The sequence below is a fragment of the Natrix helvetica genome, assembly GCF_964273705.1.
Source record: "Natrix helvetica genome assembly, chromosome: 15".
In the NCBI taxonomy this organism is placed as follows: domain Eukaryota; kingdom Metazoa; phylum Chordata; class Lepidosauria; order Squamata; family Natricidae; genus Natrix; species Natrix helvetica.
Window position 1 is genome coordinate 1,974,235 of NC_138565.1, and position 22,112 is coordinate 1,996,346.

The 22,112-nt window shown below is 46.2% G+C and overlaps 1 protein-coding gene across 3 annotated transcripts in view; it reads left to right on the forward strand.

Annotated features, from left to right (window-relative positions):
- The first annotated feature begins 21,165 nt into the window (after nt 1-21,165).
- The window catches only part of LOC309399436 (transmembrane protein 250-like), a 49,755-nt gene continuing 48,808 nt past the window's right edge, over nt 21,166-22,112 (forward strand). The window contains exon 1 of one of the 3 annotated variants that reach the window (XM_081967254.1): nt 21,166-21,274. The gene's annotated coding sequence lies outside the window, so the exon portion shown is untranslated. Of the gene's footprint in view, nt 21,278-22,112 lie in introns of all 3 variants that reach the window. The other 2 variants (XM_081967261.1, XM_081967256.1) reach the window with 2 other exon arrangements.

Genomic DNA, 22,112 nt, shown 5'->3' on the forward strand with positions numbered 1-22,112 from the left:
ATTGGCTGATGCCAACCACGGCTGCACGTTTTCTGAAAGGCTTCCCCCCTAAATGGCAGACTTTACCAGCCTCCTTTTCATCAAGAAAAGCTTAATTTATGGCCAGCCAAGAATAACAAATCAAACCGGCTCTTTGATTTATACCCTCCAGCATCCGATTGACCAAAGCAGCCACGCAACCTTTCGGGGCACTTTAATAAAGTTTTAAAATATAAAATATGTATGCATGCATGCTCCTCCACCACCACCACCCAATCCAAATTGTATGTAAATAATACCCAGAGACGGGCAAGGGGCATCTGAGCGGCCCCCACCCCACTCCGGTCTTTTAATTATGTAAAAAGACAGAGTTGAGACCTTTAGAATCGCAGCTTTAACATCCCTGATTGAAATGATGAAATGCATTCGTGGATGGCCCTGGCATTTGCAGGAGGGGAGAAGGGTCCTCGGAGCTGCGACGTTATGAATCCGAGGAAGTCCTGCCCTGGCTGGATTAAAAGGGAGCAGCACTGGCCTTGTTGGGGGGGGGGGGGAGATGAGGGCGTTGCAAAGTGGAGCAACCTGCCTCTAGGGGTGTCTTTTTACTGGGGCTAGATGTAGTCCTTGACTTATTCAAATTCAAATTCAAATTTTTAATTTGTTAGCCGCTCCCTCTCCACAGGGGACTCGGGGCGGCGTACAATAAAAATGACCACAACTGAGCCCAGAATGGAAGGGAGGGAGGGAGGGAAGGAGAGAGAGAAGAAGAAGAAGAAGAAGAAGAAGAAGAAGAAGAAGAAGAAGAAGAAGAAGAAGAAGAAGAAGAAGAAGAAGAAGAAGAAGAATGGAATGGAATAAAGAATAGAATAGAATAGAATAGAATAGAATAGAATAGAATAAAGAATGGAATGGAATAGAATAAAGAATAGTATAGAACATGGAATGGAATGGAATAGAAATTGGAATAGAATAGAATAGAATAAGGAATAGAGTAGAGTAAAATAGAATAGAATTCTTTATTGGCAAAGTGTGATTGGACACACAAGGAATTTGTCTCTGGATCAGAGGCTCTGGTGTGGATACAAACAACAAAGTAATAGAATCATCATAATGATCTCCGTAAAGGAAGGTAGTAGGGAAAAAAATGAGAAGGATGAGCTGCAAAAGAGATCATAAAATTGGTGACAGAGACGTGGTAACATTACATTACCGTTGTAAGTCGAGAACTGCGTGTAACCCGTTTGCCAATTGCCTATGCCGCTTCAGACGGACACGAAGGGGCTTATCTCTAGTACAATAAAACGACAGAAGTTGCTGTGTTTTTAAATGAAAGACAAACGAGGTACTATTTTTAATGAAAAGTCACCTCTTTGACCTGACAGTTTGGTTTAGCTTTATAAAAAACAGGTGACTGTTCTTTGAAGATGATTTTCCTTTTATTGCCCAAAGTTTAGTAACATAAACAGCTGGGGGGGGGAAATATTGTATGCAGATTTGAAATAAAATATATGGATTAAAGAACCTCTACACATCAAAATTATTACTTTCCAGAGCTTACAAAAAGTATTTGATGACGATTATGTATTAATATTTACTCCTACTGCCATCTCAATCTCTGTTCTGAACTCCGTTAAAATCCCCTCCTATTATTTTATAATCCTTGTCAAAACATCCCCTAAGCTAACAATATCTGGAAAAATATTTACAATTTTTGTTTTGTATATAGGTCTTTATAGGAAAAAGATCCCAATATTTCTTTTGTTCTCCAGTAATAAAGTTCTCTCTATCTGCAGAATTAAATTTAAGAATTTGCAGAATTTAACGACCGCAATTGAGCCCTGTTACTAAATGAGACAGCTGTTAAGTGAATTTTTGGCTCATTTTACGACCTTTCCTGCCACTTCCTGTGAAGTGAATTTACTTTTGGAATTTGATTTTAAAAACACCTTTATTTTGAGATGGCGGCGCTGCCATTTGTTTAGTGTGGAGGGGGCTGAGAACTAGGATGTGGGCAGAAAACCTGCGTTTGATTGCTGCGTCCATTTTGCAGGAAACAATTCCTTCATTCGGTCGTTAGATTCGTTTCAGGAGTGTGAAGATCTGTCCGTGAATCTCAGAGACTCTGTGCCCAGCCTTTCCTTGCACAGCGTCTCATTTGGGAAATATTTACATGGCAGCTTTCCAAGATAGATAAGGTCTGTGGTCATAAATATTCCTTTGAAAGGCTGTTTGCCAGGCCTTTGCCTGAATGTGAATGAGAGGAATTCACATTCATCTAATCAAAGAGGTTTTTTGAGGACCAGGACTCTGCTTTATGCTTTTTGGGGAAGCCTAGGTCAGAACAGGTGGAAAAAGAGAGAGCCAGTCTACAAATAAGGAGAAAATGTCCTGAAGGTGAGAAGAATTAATCAGTGGAACTGCTTGCCTTTAAACGTAGCCCCATCACTCGAAAGGATTCAAGAAGAGACTGGACAACTGGGATTGTATAAGGACTTGGGCAGGTGGTTGGACTAGAAGACCTCCAAGGTCCTTCCCAGCACTATGCTTCTATGAAGTTTCCAAACCAAGAACTCCCTAGAAAAGTCTTCAGCCTTCGTGGGCGTCCTTTCCACCCAAGACCTTAAAACTCACGCTTAAACTTCCATTCCGAGAATCTGGGCAGGGGTTGCCCACCAAGCCCCTGTTCACTGAACAGACGATGGGAAAGAAGGAAGGGAAAGAAAGGATGGGAAAGAAGGAAGGGAATTGAAGACATGTTCTTCTGCCTTCCCAAGATGGCAGGTTGACCCTGGGAACATCCACAACATGTCTCAACCTTGGCCCCTTGAAGATGGGTGGACTTCAACTCGGGCTAGCCCTGAGACCTCACCTGGACCTAACCCCAGGGAATGGGGGATTCTGGGGGTTGAACTCCATCCATCTTCAACTGGCGAAGGCTGAGAAAGTCCCCTCTAGATAGAAACGACTCTTACTTCTTGCTAAGATCTCTTTCTCCTCCACCCGCTTTCCATTGCTTCTAAGGCTTCTGCTGCCCTCTGCTCTCCAGAGAGAGAGCAGCATCTCTTGGCCCCCTAAATCCCCCTCCCCACCCCACAACCACCACTAATTTCTCCAGACCACAGCTGACAGCTGAACTGGCTTTGTCGCTAAGACTATGGGATGTTAGGCCAAGCCTTATTGATCCGGCGATATATTACCCAGAAATGCTTGCTTGGTCTTTCCCCGAGCTAACTCCAGGGCCTCTTAAAAGAAGTTTCACCAAATTGTCAATTAAGTGCAAATCAATCCTCGGCGATTTATCAAGGTGTTATTTTGCCAACGTCAACCAGGCAGGGAAATCGATGCTTTGCTGACGCTGGGGACCCATTGAAACCGACGAGGGGGCCGACGTTGGGCTGGGTTGGTTGGGGCCAGGAAGGGAGGAGGAGAAGAATATCTGTGCATTGGGGGGACCCTGTAGCGGTGCGGTACTCAACCAAATCTGGATTCTTTACATTTACCATGTGTGTTTTATTACTGAGTTTTCTCATCTCTACATATCCTGGAATTAATCCTACGTTTTATTTTATTTTTTCTGCTTTTTTAATGTCATGGACTAATCAAATGACATAAAGAAATTGTATATTTGATAATTCATGTAATAACTGCAGCTAGGATTGTATTTGCACACAATTGGAAAAATGAAGAGATCCCCATGGATGGGAATGTGGTTAGGAAAATATTAGAATGGGCAGCACAGGTAAAGAGGATGTAAACTCGCTGGCTGACTCAGTCTCATAATCTCAAACATAGAACAAAGGGCCGGAAGGGATCTCCGAGATCATCTAGTACAACCCAATACTCAAGGCAGGAGACCTTACATCACCCCCATCAAATGGTTGTCCAGTCTATTTTTGAAAGTCTCCAGGGGTGGAGCTTCCAAATGGCCACTCTCTTCTCAAGTAATTCGACCCTGGAGGGAGCAGGGCCAGATGCCACCCATGGCCTCAAGGTCTCGCTGGCGTATTCTCTGCTTTTGAAAAAGAAATAAGAAATATACATATTTAGGCTTCAGCATCTGCAGCATGTTAATGCCTGATTCTGTCCTCATCTTCGTGTTTGGCTTTCCAAATCAGATTAAGAGTAATCTGCCCTAGATTCTGTCCCAGATGGTTCATTTCTTAAATATTGAGAAGAGTTTTGTGGAAGCCTAATTCCTTAATCTGGAGACCAAGAGAAACTGATTTGGAGAAGGGGGGGGGGGGAGATGGAGAGAGACACAGAGAGAGAGAGAGAGAGAGACAGAGACAGAGACACAGATATATATATAGAGAGAGATACAGAGACAGAGAGAGAAAGAGAGAGAGAGACACAGAGAGGCAGAGACACACACACACATATATATATATATATATAGAGAGAGAGAGAGACAGAGAGAGAGAGAGAGATACAGAGACAGACAGGGAGAGAGAGAGAGAGAGAAAGAGACACACACAGAGAGAGAGAGAGAGACACAGATATAGATAGATAGATAGATAGATAGATAGATAGATAGATAGATAGATAGATGATAGATAGATAGATAGATAGATGATAGATAGATAGATAGATAGATGATAGATAGATAGATAGATAGATAGATAGACAGACAAGACAGAGAGACAGAGACAGAGACAGACAGAGACAGAGAGATTTGACAACAGTCGCATTCAAAAGCTGCGGAGTCTTTTTGAGCTAGTTTGTCTTTTATTTTTTAAGGAATTAATTGGAAACGATGAAAAGCTGGCTCCTGTTCTCTTAAATCCAGAGATGATGATGATGATGATGATGATGATGATGACAACAACAACAACAACAACAGAGAAAGTCATAGAAAATAGTACCCGTGGAGACAGAAGAGTAGAAGAGAAAGAATTGGAGAAGATCAGAAAATACAAAGAGCTGCACAAAGAAATAAATCAAGTGTGGCAAAAGAAAGCCAATTCATGTCTTGGGTGAAATCCCAAAACAACTGGAGCATCCCTTGAAACTACCATCGGCATGGACAAAACACACACCAGTCAATTGCAAAAGGCAGCTTGACCTGGCACAGCTTACATCCTGCCGTGATAGTTTTGACACAACCAAACAACCAGATTTGCCTATTTCAGGTCCTTGGAAAGGACCCGCTAGACAGACAAAAATGCCAAAGGAAGCTGACTGACTTTGGGCCATTCCCTCTCTTAGCCAACCCACCTCCCAGGGTTGTTGTAGAGGGGGATATAAGAACAGGGAGGAGTATTGTATGTGTTCACCTCCTTGAGTTACTTATACAGTAATAAAGGTGGGATATAAATGAATGAATGAATGAATGACAAACATGAGAAATCGGGAGCCATCAAAATTCTTCTGGTTTTATTTTTCCTTTCCTGTCAACCAGGTCAGAAAAATCTTCAACTGGGCGTGTCAAAAGTTTTGGCTCATCTGGTGCTGACCTTGGACGTTGTCCAACCTGAAGTGCAGTAGATAAATATTACAGTATAGGAAGCCGAACCATTTCGAGGGGTCTTTATTTAGCTGGGAGGAGGAGGAGGAGGAGGAGGAGGAGGAGGAGGAGAAGCTGACCGAGACCCCCTGTTGTCCATCAGCAATCCGCCAACGGTGTCTTGCAAATGAATTCCACCAAGGGAAGGTTTTGGGGGAAAAATGAAGATGAATTCCTGCAGCCTGGAGCATTTTTCAAGGAGATGATTCTGCTGCTTCTTTGCTCCTACATGGAGATCATCTTTGTCTTATTTTAATCAGATGCATTCCTCCCTCCTTGTGCAAAACTCCCCAGAGGGAGAGATCGGGGGGGGGGGGGGGTCCTTCCCTGCAAGGCCTTAGGATAGAAAGCTTTCTCTGCAGCTGAAAAACTCCCCTTCTAATATCCCAGAACAGAACAGGAAGAGGGATGGAGGGGTTACTTCCTGTGAGTCGGAGACAGATCTATTTTTCACTCAGTGATTTATTCATTCAATGGGGGGGGGGGAATATCTTTGGGAGGAGCATCCCTCCCACTCTTAGAATCTCCTCAGTGGGAATAATTTGAGCCCCAGCTTCCCCAGGGATTCTCAACTTTATTGCAGAATGATTGAGAAGTGATGTGAGAGAAAAAAGAAAGGAAGGAAGGAAGGAAGGAAGGAAGGAAGGAAGGAAGAAAGAAAGAAGAAAGAAAGAAAGAAAGAAAGAAAGAAAGAAAGAAAGAAAGAAAGAAAGAAAGATGTTTTTCATGCTACTTTCTCGGGTGAGGAGTGGGAGAGACAGAGGAGGAGGAGGAGAATTAGAATAAGAAGAATTAGAATTTGAAGAAGAAGAAGAAGAAGAAGAAGATGAAAACGAAGGAAAAACAGAAGAAGAAGAATGAGAAAAAGAAGAAGAGAAGAAGAAAAAAGAAGAGAAGAAGAATTAGAATTAGAAGATGAAGATGAAGGAGGAGGAGGAGGAGGAGGAGGAGAGGAGGAGGAGGAGCAGCCTAATTTGGGGGTGCCCTACTGACTTTGCCCCCCCTTCTCCTTTGTCTCTTGATTTATCCCAGCCTGGAGCCCCCCCCCCCCCCCCAATGCCTTGCAAAACAGCTGGCAATAAAGGTGATCAAATACGGAGCCCACTCAATAATTGGTGCCACTTGTGGAAACTTCACCCCAAACATAAAAAGTCAGAAAAATTGGCGTTTTCTCCTCCCGTCCAGGAACCGTCGGGGTCCGGCCGAGCGCTGGCTGGCCTGATGGTCTTAGACAGATCCCTATCGATCCGGCTGCCATTTATCCTCGCAGCCTGATTTCCATCAATGAGCAGGCGGGCGAATTAGCAAGGGAGCCGCTGTGCCCCCTTGTCCGCCCCGGTCCCCCCTCTTTCTCGGGGACTGACAGGGCCGCATGATTTATATGTTCCCACCGTCCAATTCATATCTGCGGCTTTTGGCCGGGCAATTTAATTCAGGAAAAGGAGCCGTTTGTCTATGCAAATCGCTCCGAACATAGAGAGCCAGCCTCTGTGGAAGGCCTTGGGATTATGCCCAAAGGGATGGGGGGAAGCGCCCTTGCTCCTTGCATCTCAGTCGGGTCTCCCCGGGTCATTTAGAGATGCCACGTGGGTGTGAAAAGAAAACTAAGGGATGGGGAGAAAGCCTCCTTTAGAATGGGACCACAATTGCAGGAAGACCCCCCTCTTAACAGAATACCACAGTTGGAAGGGACCTTGGAGGTCTTCTAGTCCAACCCCCCTGCACAGACCTATACCATCCTGCTCTCTTCTTAAAACCATCAGTGATGCAGCACCCAGAATTTCTGGAGGGAAGCCATTCCACTGATGGAATAGAATAACCGAGTTGGAAGGGACCTTGGAGGTCTTCTAGTCCAACCCCCTGTCTATGCAGGAAACCCTATACCACTTCAGACAAATCACTATCCAACATCTTCTTAAAAACGTCCAGTGTTGGAGCATTCACAACTCCTGGAGACAAGCTATTCCGTCGATTAATTGTCCTCACTGTCAGGATATTTCTCCTTAGTTCTAGGTTGCTTCTCTCCTTGATTAGTTTCCACCCATTGCTTCTTGTCCTGCCCTCAGGTGCTTTGGAGAATAGCTTGACTCCCACTTCTTTGGGGCAGCCCCTGAGATATTGGAAGAATGCTATCATGTCTCCCCTGGTCCTTCTCTTCATTAAACTAGACATACCCAGTTCCTGTTTTAATCTCCAGTCCCCTAATCATCTTTGTTGCTCTTCTCTGCACTCTTTCCAGAGTCTCCATATCTTTTTACATCGTGGTGACCAAAACTGGATGCTGTATTCCAAGTGTGTCCTTACCAAGGCATTATAAAGTGGTATTGACACCTCACCTGATCTCGATTCTATCCCTTTGTTTTTATGTAGCCTAGAACTGTGTTGGCTTTTTGGGCAGCCGCTGCCCACGGCTGGCTCCTATTGAAGTGGTTGTCCACTAGGACTCCAAGATCCCTGTGATGAATTGTTCTCACTGACAGGACATTTCTCCTTACTTTGAGGTTGCTTCTCTCCTTGACAAGTTTCCATCCGTTGCTTCTTCTCCTGCCTTCGGGTGTTTTGGAGAATAAGTATGAGCCCCTCTTCTCTGAGGCAACCCCTAAGATAAGGGGCGAGGCGTAAGTGCCCTAACCTGTCACATTTCAGTTTTTACATTGCGTTCGTTCGAATTTGTAATTTTTGCTTGACAAATAAATAAAATACATACATATGTTCAGCCGGAAGCAACAGCTAGTCCTACAAGTTCCCTTGGTTGGAAATTGTGGCTGTTGCATCAGAAGCTGACCAATTTGGGAGAAAATTAATTCCGAAGCCTTTATTTTATCTTTGTCTTTAAAAACTGTCCGGCACTGTTATTGGCATTATTAGATCCCATTGCAGAATCTGCAACCTGGTTTATTTCCCTCCACTCATTTCCTCCGCAATAATAACAAGGGCGTAACGGCGCATTAAAAACCTGCTGTTGTTTTTCCTTTTAAGAAAACTATTCCTCCCCCTCCCTCAAGTGGGGCTGAATGAAAACCTGCGTATTGAGAGGTGGGTGGGTGGGTGGGTCTGAAGAACAGGAGAAAAAGAGGGTGGGAGAGCAGAAACAGTTTGCCTCAACAAAAGGAAAAACAAAAGCAAATTATTTTCCAGATTAGACCCTTTTTTTGGTGGGGGGGGGGGGCTCAGCTGTGATATTGCCCATTTTTCACAGCAGACAAAAACATTTTCCAGGGGATCAATTTCCTCGCTCCAAAGTCGCCTCTTTTCAAGTTATAATCCATCATATTTTCCTTTTGCAATCTCCGGGTGTCCAAGTGTTTTAAGTTTCCTATGAATTACTTGATTGCCAGCCTTTAAAAAAAAACCCTTCGCCTCCCCCTGAAATGAGAAAGTGGGGTGCTGTGGGTCAAGGACTATTAGATGGCGGAGCAGGTGAGGCTCTTCCCGAATCCACCCCGTATTGGCAGTCCTGTTAGGCGTTTCATCTGTCCGAGAGATCCAGCCATCAATCACGGCCAGCCTGCTCAATATGCAGCATAGGTAGCCATTACTCCTTCTGGGAGGCTATTAAGATGAACTTGTCGGTGGAAAGCAAACAAAAGAGGAAAATCAGGGGAGAAAATAGTGGGAAGGGGGACCACCGGCTGAAGACGCCACCCAACAGGAGGGTCCAAAACCAGGCCACGAGAAGAGCAACAGGTCCCTTGACGGATTTATTCCGATGCGCCGGTATGCGCCGTTGAAGGTGAGCCATCCTTCAACCAGAGAGGGTGGTGGGCACGCGGGCGCAGACGGAAGATGGAAACTGCGACCGCGGCTTGATTGCTCTGTCAAGGTGATTGGTGGGCCAGCTGTCCGAAATAATGGGAGAGGAGGAGGCTGCGGATGGACCCAACGAGACCGGCAAGAAAATAGGGGGAGACGCTAGGAAAAGGACCTGAGAGGAGGGTCTTTAGCTTTGTCCACCGATAGGAGAGAATATTTGTAGCTCAAGGTTGACATGAGGGGTCCTTGGTGCTCTCTGAGCTTGGTGGTTTTCTCGCAGACGTTTCATGACCCAACTAGGGAACATCATCAGCGCTAGAAGGGAGCGGGGTTTGCTCTCTGTTTATCTACACTCTCTTCTAGCACCGATGACGTTAAGTAGTTGGGGCACGAAATGCCTGTGAGAAAATCACCAAGCTCAGAGAGCACCAAGGACCCCACAGTCCTCCTTCTCCTCCCCCTCCTCTTCTCCTCTGAGAGATCCCAACCCAGGATGTCCCATTAACTAATTTGGGAGAAACCTGAAAACAGATAAAATCATTACATTAATTTGAACTTTCTGTCTTTACGAGACCCAAGTTGCTTCCGAGACCGAATGAAAAAAGGCAGTTGACCTTTGACCTTGCCCCCTCAACCACCAGCTGGAAGAGAAACCCACACAAAAGCTCCTACAGGTCAGGGGAACAGCCCTCCACTGGGGCTTGGATGAAAAACCAAGCAAACATCCATCCATCCATCCATCCATCCATCCATCCATCCATCCATCCATCCATCTATCTATCTATCTATCTATCTATCTATCTATCTATCTATCTATCTAACTATCATCTATCTATCTATCTATCATCTATCTATCTATCTATCTATCTATGTATTTATGCTGAAAATAGATTCTTATTTCGAACACAATTAAGCCCAAAATATTGGTTGCCAACCAAGGCAGTTCTTAAGTGAGTTTTGCCCCATTTCAAGGCCTTCCTTGCCATAGTCGTTAAGTAAATCAGTGCGGTTAAGTTAGTTGTTAAGTGAACCTGGTCTCCCCATTATAACGGTCATATATACGAACCAATTGCTAAGCATCTGAATTTGGATCAGATGACCATGCTGCAATGGTCGTAAGCGTGAAAAGGGGTCATACGTCCCTTCAAACGGTCAGTAAACAGACAGCTGTAAGTCAAGGACTACCCCAATATAAATAGCCCTGCCCTGCTCCGTCTGCACTCCTAAAAGCGAAGCTCCAGTTGCGCTGGCATTAACAGCTGCCAGGCTCTTGCATTATTCACCCAGGGCTGAGCAAGGCCTGCTGGGGACCCTGGCTGGGCAATTCACGGGCACCTACGAGAGGCAACCTTGGGGGGGGGGCTTTGTAACCCAACACCCCCCCCAAGTGATTTCTGCCTTTTGTCCTTTTGCCCGGCCATTGTTCCTCCCCGGTTGGGCAAGTCGGGGAGGGGCGAAAAAGGACCGAGTGCCTTCTGCCCGACCCTTCGAAGGGAGGGAAGAGAAGGGAAAAAGTATGCACCACCTTAGCTAGGTAAGGGTAAAGGTTCCCCTCGCACATATGTGCCAGTCGTTCCCGACTCTAGCGGGCAGTGCTCATCTCCATTTCAAAGCCGAAGAGCCAGCGCTGTCCGAACACGTCTCCGTGGTCATGTGGCCGGCATGACTCATTGCCAAAGGCGCACGGGACGCTGTTCCCTTCCCACCAAAGGTGGCTCCTATTTTTCTACTGGCATTTTTACTTGCTTTCGAACTGCTCGGTTGGCAGAAGCTGGGACAAGTAATGGGAGCTCACTCTGTTATGGGGCGCTAGGGATTCGAACTGCCAAATTGCCGACCTTTCTGATCAATAAGCTCAGTGTCTTAGGCATTGAGCCACCGTTTCCATAACCAACTTAGCTACCTCTCCGTTAATTCCAATTTTAGATGTATTGTTCTACTATTTTATTCTTCTGCAAGTGGTCCTGGACTTACAGCCATCGGTTTAGTGACCGTTTGGAGTTACCAGGGCACTTAGGAATGTGTTTCACACTTACAACGTTGCAGCATCCCCACGGGTCACAATTCGGATGCTTGGCAATGGACTTGTTGCAATGGCTGCAATCCCCTTTTGCCACCTTTGGGCAAGCAAAGTCAATAGAGAAGCCAGGCTCATTTGACAATCGTGTTACTAACTTAAGAGCTGCAGCGATCCGCTTAACAACGGTTGCCAGAAAGGTCATACAATGGGGCAAAGCTCGCTGAACAACTCTCTTGCTTAGTGATGTAAATTTTGGGCTCAGGGAAGGACTACGTTTATTTTGACTGACAAACTCCAGGAGTGACAATTCGTCAGGTCTGTTGATTGGCTTCCAATTCGCAGCATCCTCTGCCAGGTCCGTGGAATGCTGGGACTTGTAGTCCTTGTTGTAGGTAAACCTCGAGGTAGCAATGACGTTTCATTCCCACTTTGGGCCTCTTTTCGGCATCCTTGATATCCACACAGATGCCGGTTTGTCTCGTGGTCCTTGGAGACCGACATGCCCTCGCCAGTCATGCAACCCTCTCTCCGTTTCTGCTGACATTCATTTTTTAAACGATATCCCGCATTAATATTTAACACAGAGCATTAACAACAGATCTGTAGCTAACATTTGGCAGGCCTCGTTCTCCATACAATGGGAGAGGAGGAGAGACGGAGGAAAGGGAGACCGGGAGGAAAAACAGCCTGATATCATGTCTGTCGCTGAGCAATTAAACGGGCCAGATAAATAATAACCTGTTGCGGATCGGAATAAAAGCAATGGCTTTGTTTGCAAAAAAATAAATAAAGTAAAACCTACTGTTAACCACTCAGTAGCTCAATGGCTAAGACGCTGAGCTTGTCGATCAGAAAGGTCGGCACTTTGGCGGTTCGAATCCCTAGCGCCGCGTAACGGAGGGAGCTCCCGTGACTTGTCCCAGCTTCTCCCAACCGAGCCATTCGAAAGCAGGTAAAACAATGCAAGTAGAAAAATAGGGACCACCTTTGGTGGGAAGGGAACAGCGTTCCGTGCGCCTTTGGCGTTGAGTCATGCCAGCCACATGACCACGGAGAGGTCTTTGGACAGTGCTAGCTCTTCATCTTTGAAACGGAGATGAGTACTGCCCCCTAGAGTTGGGAGCGACTGGCACAGATGTGCGAGGGGAACCTTTACCTTTACTGTTAACCACACCTTGACACGGGGCTTTGCACAGGAGAAAAATGGGAAAACAATTACAGTCATAATTTGTGATGGTTGGGGCCTTGCAACCAACCCAATTTTAAGACCTTGGGGGGGGGGTCATTAAGTGAAGCCACCGTTCTACAGAATAGAAAGCTCAGATAAAGATGAAAACCTTCAACTGCTCGAAAAGGGCGGATTGCACTTTTTATATAGGTGTTTTTTCAAAGCCAGAAGGAGAAGCGTGAAAAAAAAGGGCCATTCCAAGCTTCGGCCAACAGATCCCCCAGCTGGAGCCCCATGGGCTCTGAAATCCGTTCCAGAGACTGTGGCCTGCTGGGCTTAACGGGTGGCCTTGGATTCCCAGACCCAAACAAAAACCCTCGAATTCATTAGTGCCCAAACGGTGCACACTTACCACTCCTTAATTGCTCTACAATCCTGCACAACAATGGCAGGTTTAAGGGCTGGGAAGAGACTTAAGGGTAGAAAATTGGACTCGTCTTGATTTTCAGGGAAATGTTTCCACCTCGCGCAAAGCTCCCCATCGCTCACAAAGGGCCTCTCTGATTACTACCGTCCATTCTTTGTCCAGGCCTGAAATTTAGATCCCTCCTTGGCTGCGGAAGCTGCTCTTAATCAGGGCAACTGGAAACAAACCACGGTCACCGAAGAGGAAGAGCTAAATCTCCTCTCCTGGGTGCTTTCTCCCCAGAAGACTTTCCACAGAGGTCACGCCAAATCTTAAGAGCGCACAGAGTCAGATCTTTCCACTTCCTCGCTCCTGCACCCATTTTAAGTTACCTTGTAGGTAGTCCTCGACTTACAAGTTTGTGTTCTGCCGAGGCTTCCCAAGAGCACGAAGCCAACTCTTTGTCCCAACAAAAACCCCTGTGATTAATTTACTGTGAATTGAACAAGAATGAAAGATTCTCCTTTTTCTAAGAAGCCAAGGAAAACTGTGGAGGCCAGTTTGCTCATCGTTCTACCTGTTGCTCGACTCCTTCCGCCTGTCACCTGTGGCCCCATGAATGTTTCATGTTGTGCCTATTCATCCACCCTCGTCACCGCAGCCCTTGACCGAGCTCTCCCAGCCAAGAGTGGGATTAATGACCGCCTTACATATTTATATTATTTAAAAGTCCCTGAAGGGGGAAAAAAAATCTCTCCCTCACACAAGGAGGAAGAGCTGCAAGCGCTTTCCGGTGGAAGGTATTTCATGAAACACGGTTGAGTTCACACACCCGGCATAGTGGATGGCTTTGACCGCATGCCGGGTGTGGTGATAAAAAAAAGGTGCTTGAATGTGCAGAGATGGACAGGTTAACTACGGAATTAAAAGGCAGAGGAGAAATGGAACACTATATGATTTGGGACAAATGGTACAAATGGCTAGAGAGGAGATGTAAAGATTATACGTAAAGGTTATTTAAGAGTTATATTAAGGTGAAAAGGTATCGTGTATATGTATGAACATTGATACAATTTAAAGCTAAAAGGTAAAATATGGATGTATAAGTATTGATATATAATATATAGAACAGTGGTGTATATAATTGGAAAAGAAGAAGAATGAAATAACCATTATGTAATTATGAGTGATACCAATACTGGTGCGCTGTAAAGACTGAAAATGGGTTGTAAATGACAAAATATGTTCAATAAAAACTTTTTTTAAAAGACACCTGTTCTGCAGGTGTCTCTTTATTTTTTCCCTTGCATATATGGCTAATCCTCGGCTTATAACCAAGTCCAAAATGCCCGTAGCTAAGCAAGGCAGTTGTTAAGCGAAAGGCCCTGGGACTCTGCAACCCTCAGAAATATGAGTCAGGAACAGTTCTGTAAGTCGAGGACTGGCTCCACACACAGAGCCAGCTTTCCCGTTGCATCCAGACGTCGGTTTCCTGCTAGGAGCAATCTTTGGCTGGAAGCAGCTTTTGTCTTGTGCAAAGCTGGGCTGCGATGCTTGGAAACAAAATCCCCGAGAAAATTTATAGCTGAGCTTTTAACAGATGAGATCCATCCCTCAAATGGATCGGTTATTGACAGGTTTTATCCTGCCGATCTTAAAAACAGGAGGAGGAGGAGAAGGGGAGGGGGGGGATTTTCATTCAGGCGTCAACCTCAGTGGGGAAGTTGGGGAGGAACCTGAAAAAAGTGACTTATGTCTGTTTTTCACCCTTATGATCATCGCAGCATCCCTGTGGTCATGTGATCAAAATTCAGATGATTGGCAACTGGCATGTACTTCGGACAGTTTCAGTGACCCCCTTTTGAGACATTGGGGGAGGTAGATTCACTTAACAACCTTGTCGCTAACATAACAACTGCAATGGTTCACTTAACAAACCGTGACAAGAAAGGTCTGTGAAATGGGGTGAAACTCACTTAACAAGTGTCTCGCTTAGCAACAGCAACGCTGGGCTCCATTGTGGTCATAAGCTGAGGACTTCCTGTAGCTCATTTGGGAGAGGAGGAAACCTTTCAGGGCGATATGGCTTTGTGCTGAAGGCACATAATTGACTCTCTGACCCTATTCTGTAATCCCAAAAGGTAATTAAAGCTGCCAGAGTCCAATTAAACCACTTAATTAGAGACCCCATTGACTGGGAGATGGAGAAGGGAAATTGTTTATAGGCCCCTCTGCCGTTCGGCATTCCGTATTTCCCTTCTTGGGGCAAAGTGGACTGCGGATCAGTTCTTCCTTTATTTTATTTTTCTTTCTTTCTTTAGTTTGTCAAACATGTACAAGGTAACAGGTATAAGTATAAACATGGGCATGAACAAAGGAAATGGGGACGGATAAATGGGGACCGTAGGAGAGGGCCAGAAAAAGAAGGGTCAGCAGATTTTACTCCACTAGTCATTCCCGAATCTATAGGCCGGTGGGCGCTCCTCTCCTATTCATTGAGCCAGCGCTGTCCAAAGTCATTTCCGTGGTCGTGTGGCCAGCATGATGTCACGGAGTGTTGTGACCTTCCCAGCGAAGTGGTACCTATTTATCTACTCTCACTTGCATGCTTTCGAACGGCTCAGTTGGCAGGAGCTGGGCGAGGACAGGAGCTCCCCCTGTCGCATGGCGCTCGGCTCTTGAACTTGGCTGGCCAGCTCTCCAGCCGACGAGCCCAGCCCCTTAACCACTGAGCCACCTTAACAAGTAACAAAGGTGGACCAAGATACCATGCAAAAGTGGAGTCTTTTCATCGTAGAATTCACTCTCCAACATCTTGGCCTTGACCACGGCTGATTCTTGGCTCAGCTGTGGCCTAAAGCTTGCTGAAGCAGAGGGAGGTTTGGGGATGTCAACCCAGGGCCAACCTCACCCTGGTGGGAGATGAATGTCTGAAACGTGTCAATAAATCCATAGAGAAGCCGAGGCCCATGATGGACATTCAGCAGAGAATGTCAGTGCCAAATGGGTCTGAAATAGGCCCCTGGGTCTCCAGGTCTGGCTAGGGAGCACAGCCGCCCTGCCCCTTGTTAATCATGGACACTTTGAATGGGGAGGGGGGGCCCTGGCAGCCCCTTGGAGGCTCCTGGCAGAGTTTGTCTTGGGTTGGGGAGGGGGATGGCAGCTGAGGGGAAGAAGCCCACCGTTTTCTAGCGCAGGGTCATTTTGCCAAATGAAAATTGACATCTTGGCTTGAACCTGATGACCTCTGTCATTACATTAATGGCCTCCGAGGGGGAGCCAGGCCAGGTTAGGCTGATGGAGTTGTATGGATTGGTTAAACGGCAGAGCCCGGGATGAAGGGAGGGTGGGGGGGGGCATGAAAAACGGAGGAGAAATTCTGTCCCCGGTGAACTTCTGGCTGGCGGTACAGGCAGATCTTCTACCCTGCGTCCTGCAATCTAAGCACTAAGATCTAAGGAAACAACACTTTGCAAGTTATATTGTCCTTGCTAGAATCACAAAGAAAACTCCACCCGGATTGTTACGGAGCAATTTTGCAAAGGCATAGTATTGTAGGGCTGGAAAGGACCTCGGAGGGCATCTAGTACAACCCCCTGGTCAAGGGAGGAGACCTTACATACCAGCCCACAAGCAGCCACAACTTCTGGAGGCAAGCAGTTCCCCTGAATATATGTGGAAGCCCATCTGGAACTAAGGAGGAATTTCCTGACACCGAGAACAATTCAGCAGTGGGACAGCTTTCCACCAGAAGTTGGTGCCTGCTGGAGGTTCCTAAGAAGAGCCCAGACAACTATCCCATTCTTTGGCTGGGGACGATGGGAGCTGAAGTCCAGTCACTTGGAGACACTAGAGTGAGAACATCAGTACAAGCCAAAAAAACCCAAAATGCTTGTAGATATCGCTGGCGGCCAAACCCAACATTTCTCCTTCTTTCCCTTCTTTGCAGGATGTAACCACGCTAAAATTTTAAAGCAACTAATTCTGGTTGTTTACTTACTTCGCCTTGTTTTCTTAATGCCCCTTTTCTACAGTTAATATCTTCTGTTATTTTCGGCAGCTCCAGCTGGCAATCTTGTCTCCAAGCCCACACAGATGTTTCCGAAGTCGCTAATCCCGAGGAAGATTTAATGCTAAGGAAAAATGGGTTATGTAAAGACGCCTGATCTTCTTAAGGAACCAAGCCTACCCAGGGCATATTGTATGCCAACAAGGAGCAGAGGAGACGCAGCCGCTTGACAGATGTTTGAAAAGAAGACATCCTGGGTCTTTCCCAAGAGCCCCATTTGCAGGGTCACCATTCCTACAATATGGATTTTCCTGTCGGGGTCTGCGATTCCTACACTATGGATGGAGCAGAATCCCCCTTTCACACTTAGACAGATTCCTTCCCACCTTGCTCTTGCAGCTGCTAATTGATAGAGAGGTTTTCAAATAGCTGTGGCTGATGGATTGATTACCTGCCGTCACATTGATGTCAACTCTTTGTGACCCCATAGATCAGGGGTGGGCAAGCATGACCCCTTTGCAACCTGTGGACTTCAACTCCCAGAATTCCTCAGCCAGCATGGAGTCCGCAGGTCGTATATGGTCCTAGTTGCTCACTCCAGCCATAGAGAGGTTGGATCTTGAGAGTCCTAGTGGACAACCACTTCAATAGGAGCCAGCCGTGTGCAGCAGCTGCCAAAAAAGCCAACACAGCTCTAGGCTGCATCAACAGAGGGATAGAATCAAGATTACGTGTTAATACCACTTTATAAGGCCTTGGTAAGGCCACACTTGGAATACGGCATCCAGTTTTGGTCACCACGATGTAGAAAAGATATGGAGACTCTAGAAAGAGTGCAGAGAAGAGCAACAAAGAGGATTAGGGGACTGGAGGCTAAAGCATATGAAGAACGGTTGCAGGAACTGGGTAGGTCTAGTTTAATGAAAAGAAGGACTAGGGGAGACATGATAGCAGTCTTCCAATATCTCAGGGGCTGCCCCAAAGAAGAGGGAGTCAAGCTATTCTCCAAGGCACCTGAGGGCAGGACAAGAAGCAATGGGTGGAAACTAATCAAGGAGAGAAGCAACTTAGAACTGAGGAGAAACTTCCTGACAGTTAGAACAATTAATCAGTGGAATAGAACTTGCCTCCAGAGGTTATGAATGCTCCAATACTGGAGGTTTTTAAGAAGATGTTGGCCGTCCATTTGTCTGTAGTGTTGTAGGGCTTCCTGCCTAAGCAGGGGGTTGGACTAGACGACCTCCAAGGTCCCTTCCAACCCTGTCATTCTATATTCTAGATAGAAGAGGACTACGGTGAACGGTCGAGGGAATTAGGCATGTCTAGTCTATTGAAGAGAAGGAGTTGGAGTGTGATGAGAGCAGTCTTCTAATATTTGAGGCTCTGCTAAAGAGAAGAGGCTCAGGTGTGAGGGAGCAACACCTGTCTTCTCCCCTAAACAAAGGCCTCTCATTTTTCACTCTGCGTTTCCGTGAGTCCCTTCCCCATCACTTCAAGAGCCAAACGATTCCCAGGCTCCAGGAGGAGAGTTTGGGTTGCCAGAGACGACAAAAGCGCAATCATTGCCGCTTTAATTAAAAGCTTTAATTAAACACAAAATACCCTGGGTGCTTTATTAGGCCGGGTAATTGATTTAATGCTCTGCTCGGATTCTATTAAGTGAGGATCCTTGGCTCTGGAATCAGCTGATGAGATGGGTGGGGCCAACGAAGCCTTGGGTTGGCAGTTGTGCACACGACCAGCGTCTTTGCACACCCAGCCAAACCCACGGCTGAGAAAAGCTGCAAATATTCTCCTCTATTGGCATTTTATTTATTTTTGTAACTTTAAAAGCCACCCAGTTGGCTTGCCAAGTAGCCAACATTCTGTAAAAGCTGTTGACAGATTCTCTTCTGCTCTTTCCCCAACTTTTCAGGAGTTAAAACTGAATTTGTTTCGCCCACTTACTGGCTCGGCATCACCACTCCACATTCAATATAAACTAGAAATAAATCCCGCAAGGTTCCCATCCTCAAAGTCCCCCAACCTCCTTTGCTTCGGTAAACAAGCAACTGTCTTCATATGGGCTCTAAGCAGAGTGAAGTCTTCAGCCAGGTCCTCCCGTGGGGATTAGGCAGGCAGGCAGATATGAAGTTCTCACTCAGGTCCTCGTTTACAGCTTATTTATTTATTTAGCGTACGGCAAAATACATGGACTTAAAGGTAATCCCTTTTACAGTCCAGGAAACTAGAAAGCGGCCCTTCGAGGATGTTTTCCGTGCTGCTTTTCCTTCTGCGGGCTCAGCTGCCTTTTATCTGGCCACTCCTGTGGCTCTTCCTCCTGTCCCCCAAGATCATTCTCACCTACACAGCCACTCCAACCCGAAGCCCCTGCTGCTTCATCTTCCAACAATTATACCAGAAATAGCTGGCGGGATGAGTCCCTGTTCTGCCCATCTATATGCCACCAAGTTTTAAAACCATGGGGTGGTTCTTACATATTTGCTGCATTTTACGCAACAATACCATTGAAAATGAGATCGCATCAGTTCCCTGGGTGGCACTTTCCAGATGTGGAGATGTTTCAATTCTGGGAGATCTAACCCAATGCATCTGGAGGGCATAGGGGTAAGGAAGAGGCTATTAACATTCTTCCCTCCCTCGCTCCTATTAGAAATGGCTGGGTTGGGCCATAAGTTTGCCAAGGGCGCCCTCTGGTGGTGAAATGTTAGGACTATCTCTCGTCAAGAACGTCTGGTTTTGATCTCAAAGGTTGCTTTTTCAAAAGGCAACTGGGCTGGTTTTTTTTTCCCATGAGGAAGAAAGTTTCGCTTCTCATCCAAGAAGCTTCCTCAGTTGTGATGGCGGGCGATGGAAGGATAACTACTGACAGTTGAGACTGGACTTCTCGACTGTCTCAAACAGTCAACGCTTCCTTTTTAAAAGGAATTCTACCATTTCAGACAAATGGTACAGGATTTTCTGCTCCAGCAGGGGGTTGGACTAGAAGACCTCCAAGGTCCCTCCCAACTCTGCTTCCTTCCTGTGTGGAGAATGGAGGACATTTCAGCCTTGATCACCTGGATTGACAGCCAGGACACCAGGCTCTGCCCGTGACCATTTCCCCAAATTGGAATGAATCTGAAAGCGGATTCTTTATTCCCAACTGAGAATTTTTTTAAAAAAGTCCGGCAGATTCTGTGCCTAAAATGAAGTTTTGGTCCTGTCTTCTTTCCCATCCTCCTCTCCTCTCCTCTCAGGACAAAGAAGGCCATCGTAATTCATCACTCCTGGGGATCCGAGTTATTCTACTCTTGATTAAATTAGTAAATGCAATCAGGATCTGAAGCGATTTAATTGAGAGAAGTTATGGGAACCTGACAGTTTTATGCATGTTTGATAAAGCATTATAAGCTGTTTTTTTTTTAAATTTTGCATAATTTAACTTTACATTCTACGCAGGAGGAGACACCCCCCCATCACCTATTCATGACCCAAATAAACTCTTTTAAGATGCACTTATCTATAATTTATTTCAAGCTCAGTTATCTCTCTCAGGTTGGTCCGGCAGTGTACTCCTTCCCGTCCTTGTTCTTTTGCCAAAGTGACAAAATACATTGAAAGTGATATTTGTTGCTCTTCGGCTCGCAGTATAAATCCTTGGCAATGCACACATTTTATTTAAAGTTTTGAAAGAAGAAGAAGAAGTCATCCCTTAATTACTTGCACTGGGATTATTCTTTATACTATTTATGTTGTTTGTATTTGTTTTCATAGATTGCACCAGTGGGCTAAAACCAATTTCGTTGTATTTATTTTGTACAATGACAATAAAGGCTATACTATACTAATACTATACCAAGACTAATAACTATACCAATACCACCTATACGATGCTATTGCTATTACTATACTAGGATGGGCCACATGTTGCCTTCCAATGTGCCACGCTCCAATTCCCATCATCCCCGATCAGCAGGGCTCACTCTGGTGGAGGATTTCATTTACTTTATTATTTTATTTACTCCGTTAGATAACCCAGATATGTATAAGTATAAACATGATTTGAATACACGAAGTGGATAGGAATAAAAAGGAAGGGCAGGGGGAATCCAGGCAGAGACAGTGTTCCATGCTCCCCAATCCGGGGGGGGGCAGTGCTGGTGGAGGATGGGAGGGAGAGTCCAGCCCAGCTCCCGCTCTCCCCCATCCGCGCAGATGGGACCTGGAGTCCAAAGAGGGCAAAGGAGAGCCCCGCCCGCGCCTGCGCGCCCGTTGCTAGGCGACGGCTTCCCGGCGCGCTCTCCCCCGGGGAGGCGGCGCCTGCCGATGACGCCATCGCCGCGCGCGGGCCCCTTCCGCCGCCGGCCCTGAGGAAGCGGAGTCGTCGCGCCGCCGCCGCCCGAGACCGGCTTCTTTCCGACGCCATGGCCCGCAGACGCCTCGGCCGACGCCCGGTGAGTCCTCCGACGGCCCCTTGCCTCAGCCCTGCTAGGTAGGCCGCCGGGCCCAGCAGCGGGCGCCCCCTCCTCTCCTCAGCTGGCGGGACTACAGGTCCCATCCTCCCCCGCCGCGTCTCTTATGGGGCTGGACCCCCCGCCCGTGCGCACGAAGAGCCGGGGCCCCGAGGCCTGTGGCCCCGCAGGCAAGTCCTCTCCTGGGGGTGGGGGTGGGGGGCTGAACGGGGCCCTGGGTGCGAATCCTCCCCCTGCCCTCTGCCTGTCAGTGAGTGAGGATCGTAATAATGGGGTTATTATAGCAATAGCCCTTAGACTTATATGCTGCTTTACCCTGCTTCACAGCCCTCTCTGGGTGGCTTACAGAGTCAGACAGACAGAGAGATGGACAGACAGACAGATAGATAGATGATAGATAGATAGATAGATAGATAGATAGATAGATAGATAGATAGATAGATAGATAGATAGATAGATGATAGATAGATGATAGATAGATAGATAGATAGATAGATAGATAGATAGATGATAGATAGATGATGATAGATAGATAGATAGATAGAGATTAGATAGATAGATAGATGATAGATAGATAGATGATAGATGATAGATAGATAGATGATAGATAGATGATAGATAGATAGATAGATGATAGATAGATGATAGATAGATAGATAGATAGATGATAGATAGATACTGTAGAGACAGACAGACAGATAGATAGATAAAAATAGAGATTAGATGATAGAGATAGATAGATAGATAGATAGATAGATAGATAGATAGATGATAGATAGAGCGCTTAGACTTATATACCGCTTCACAGTGCTTTTACAGC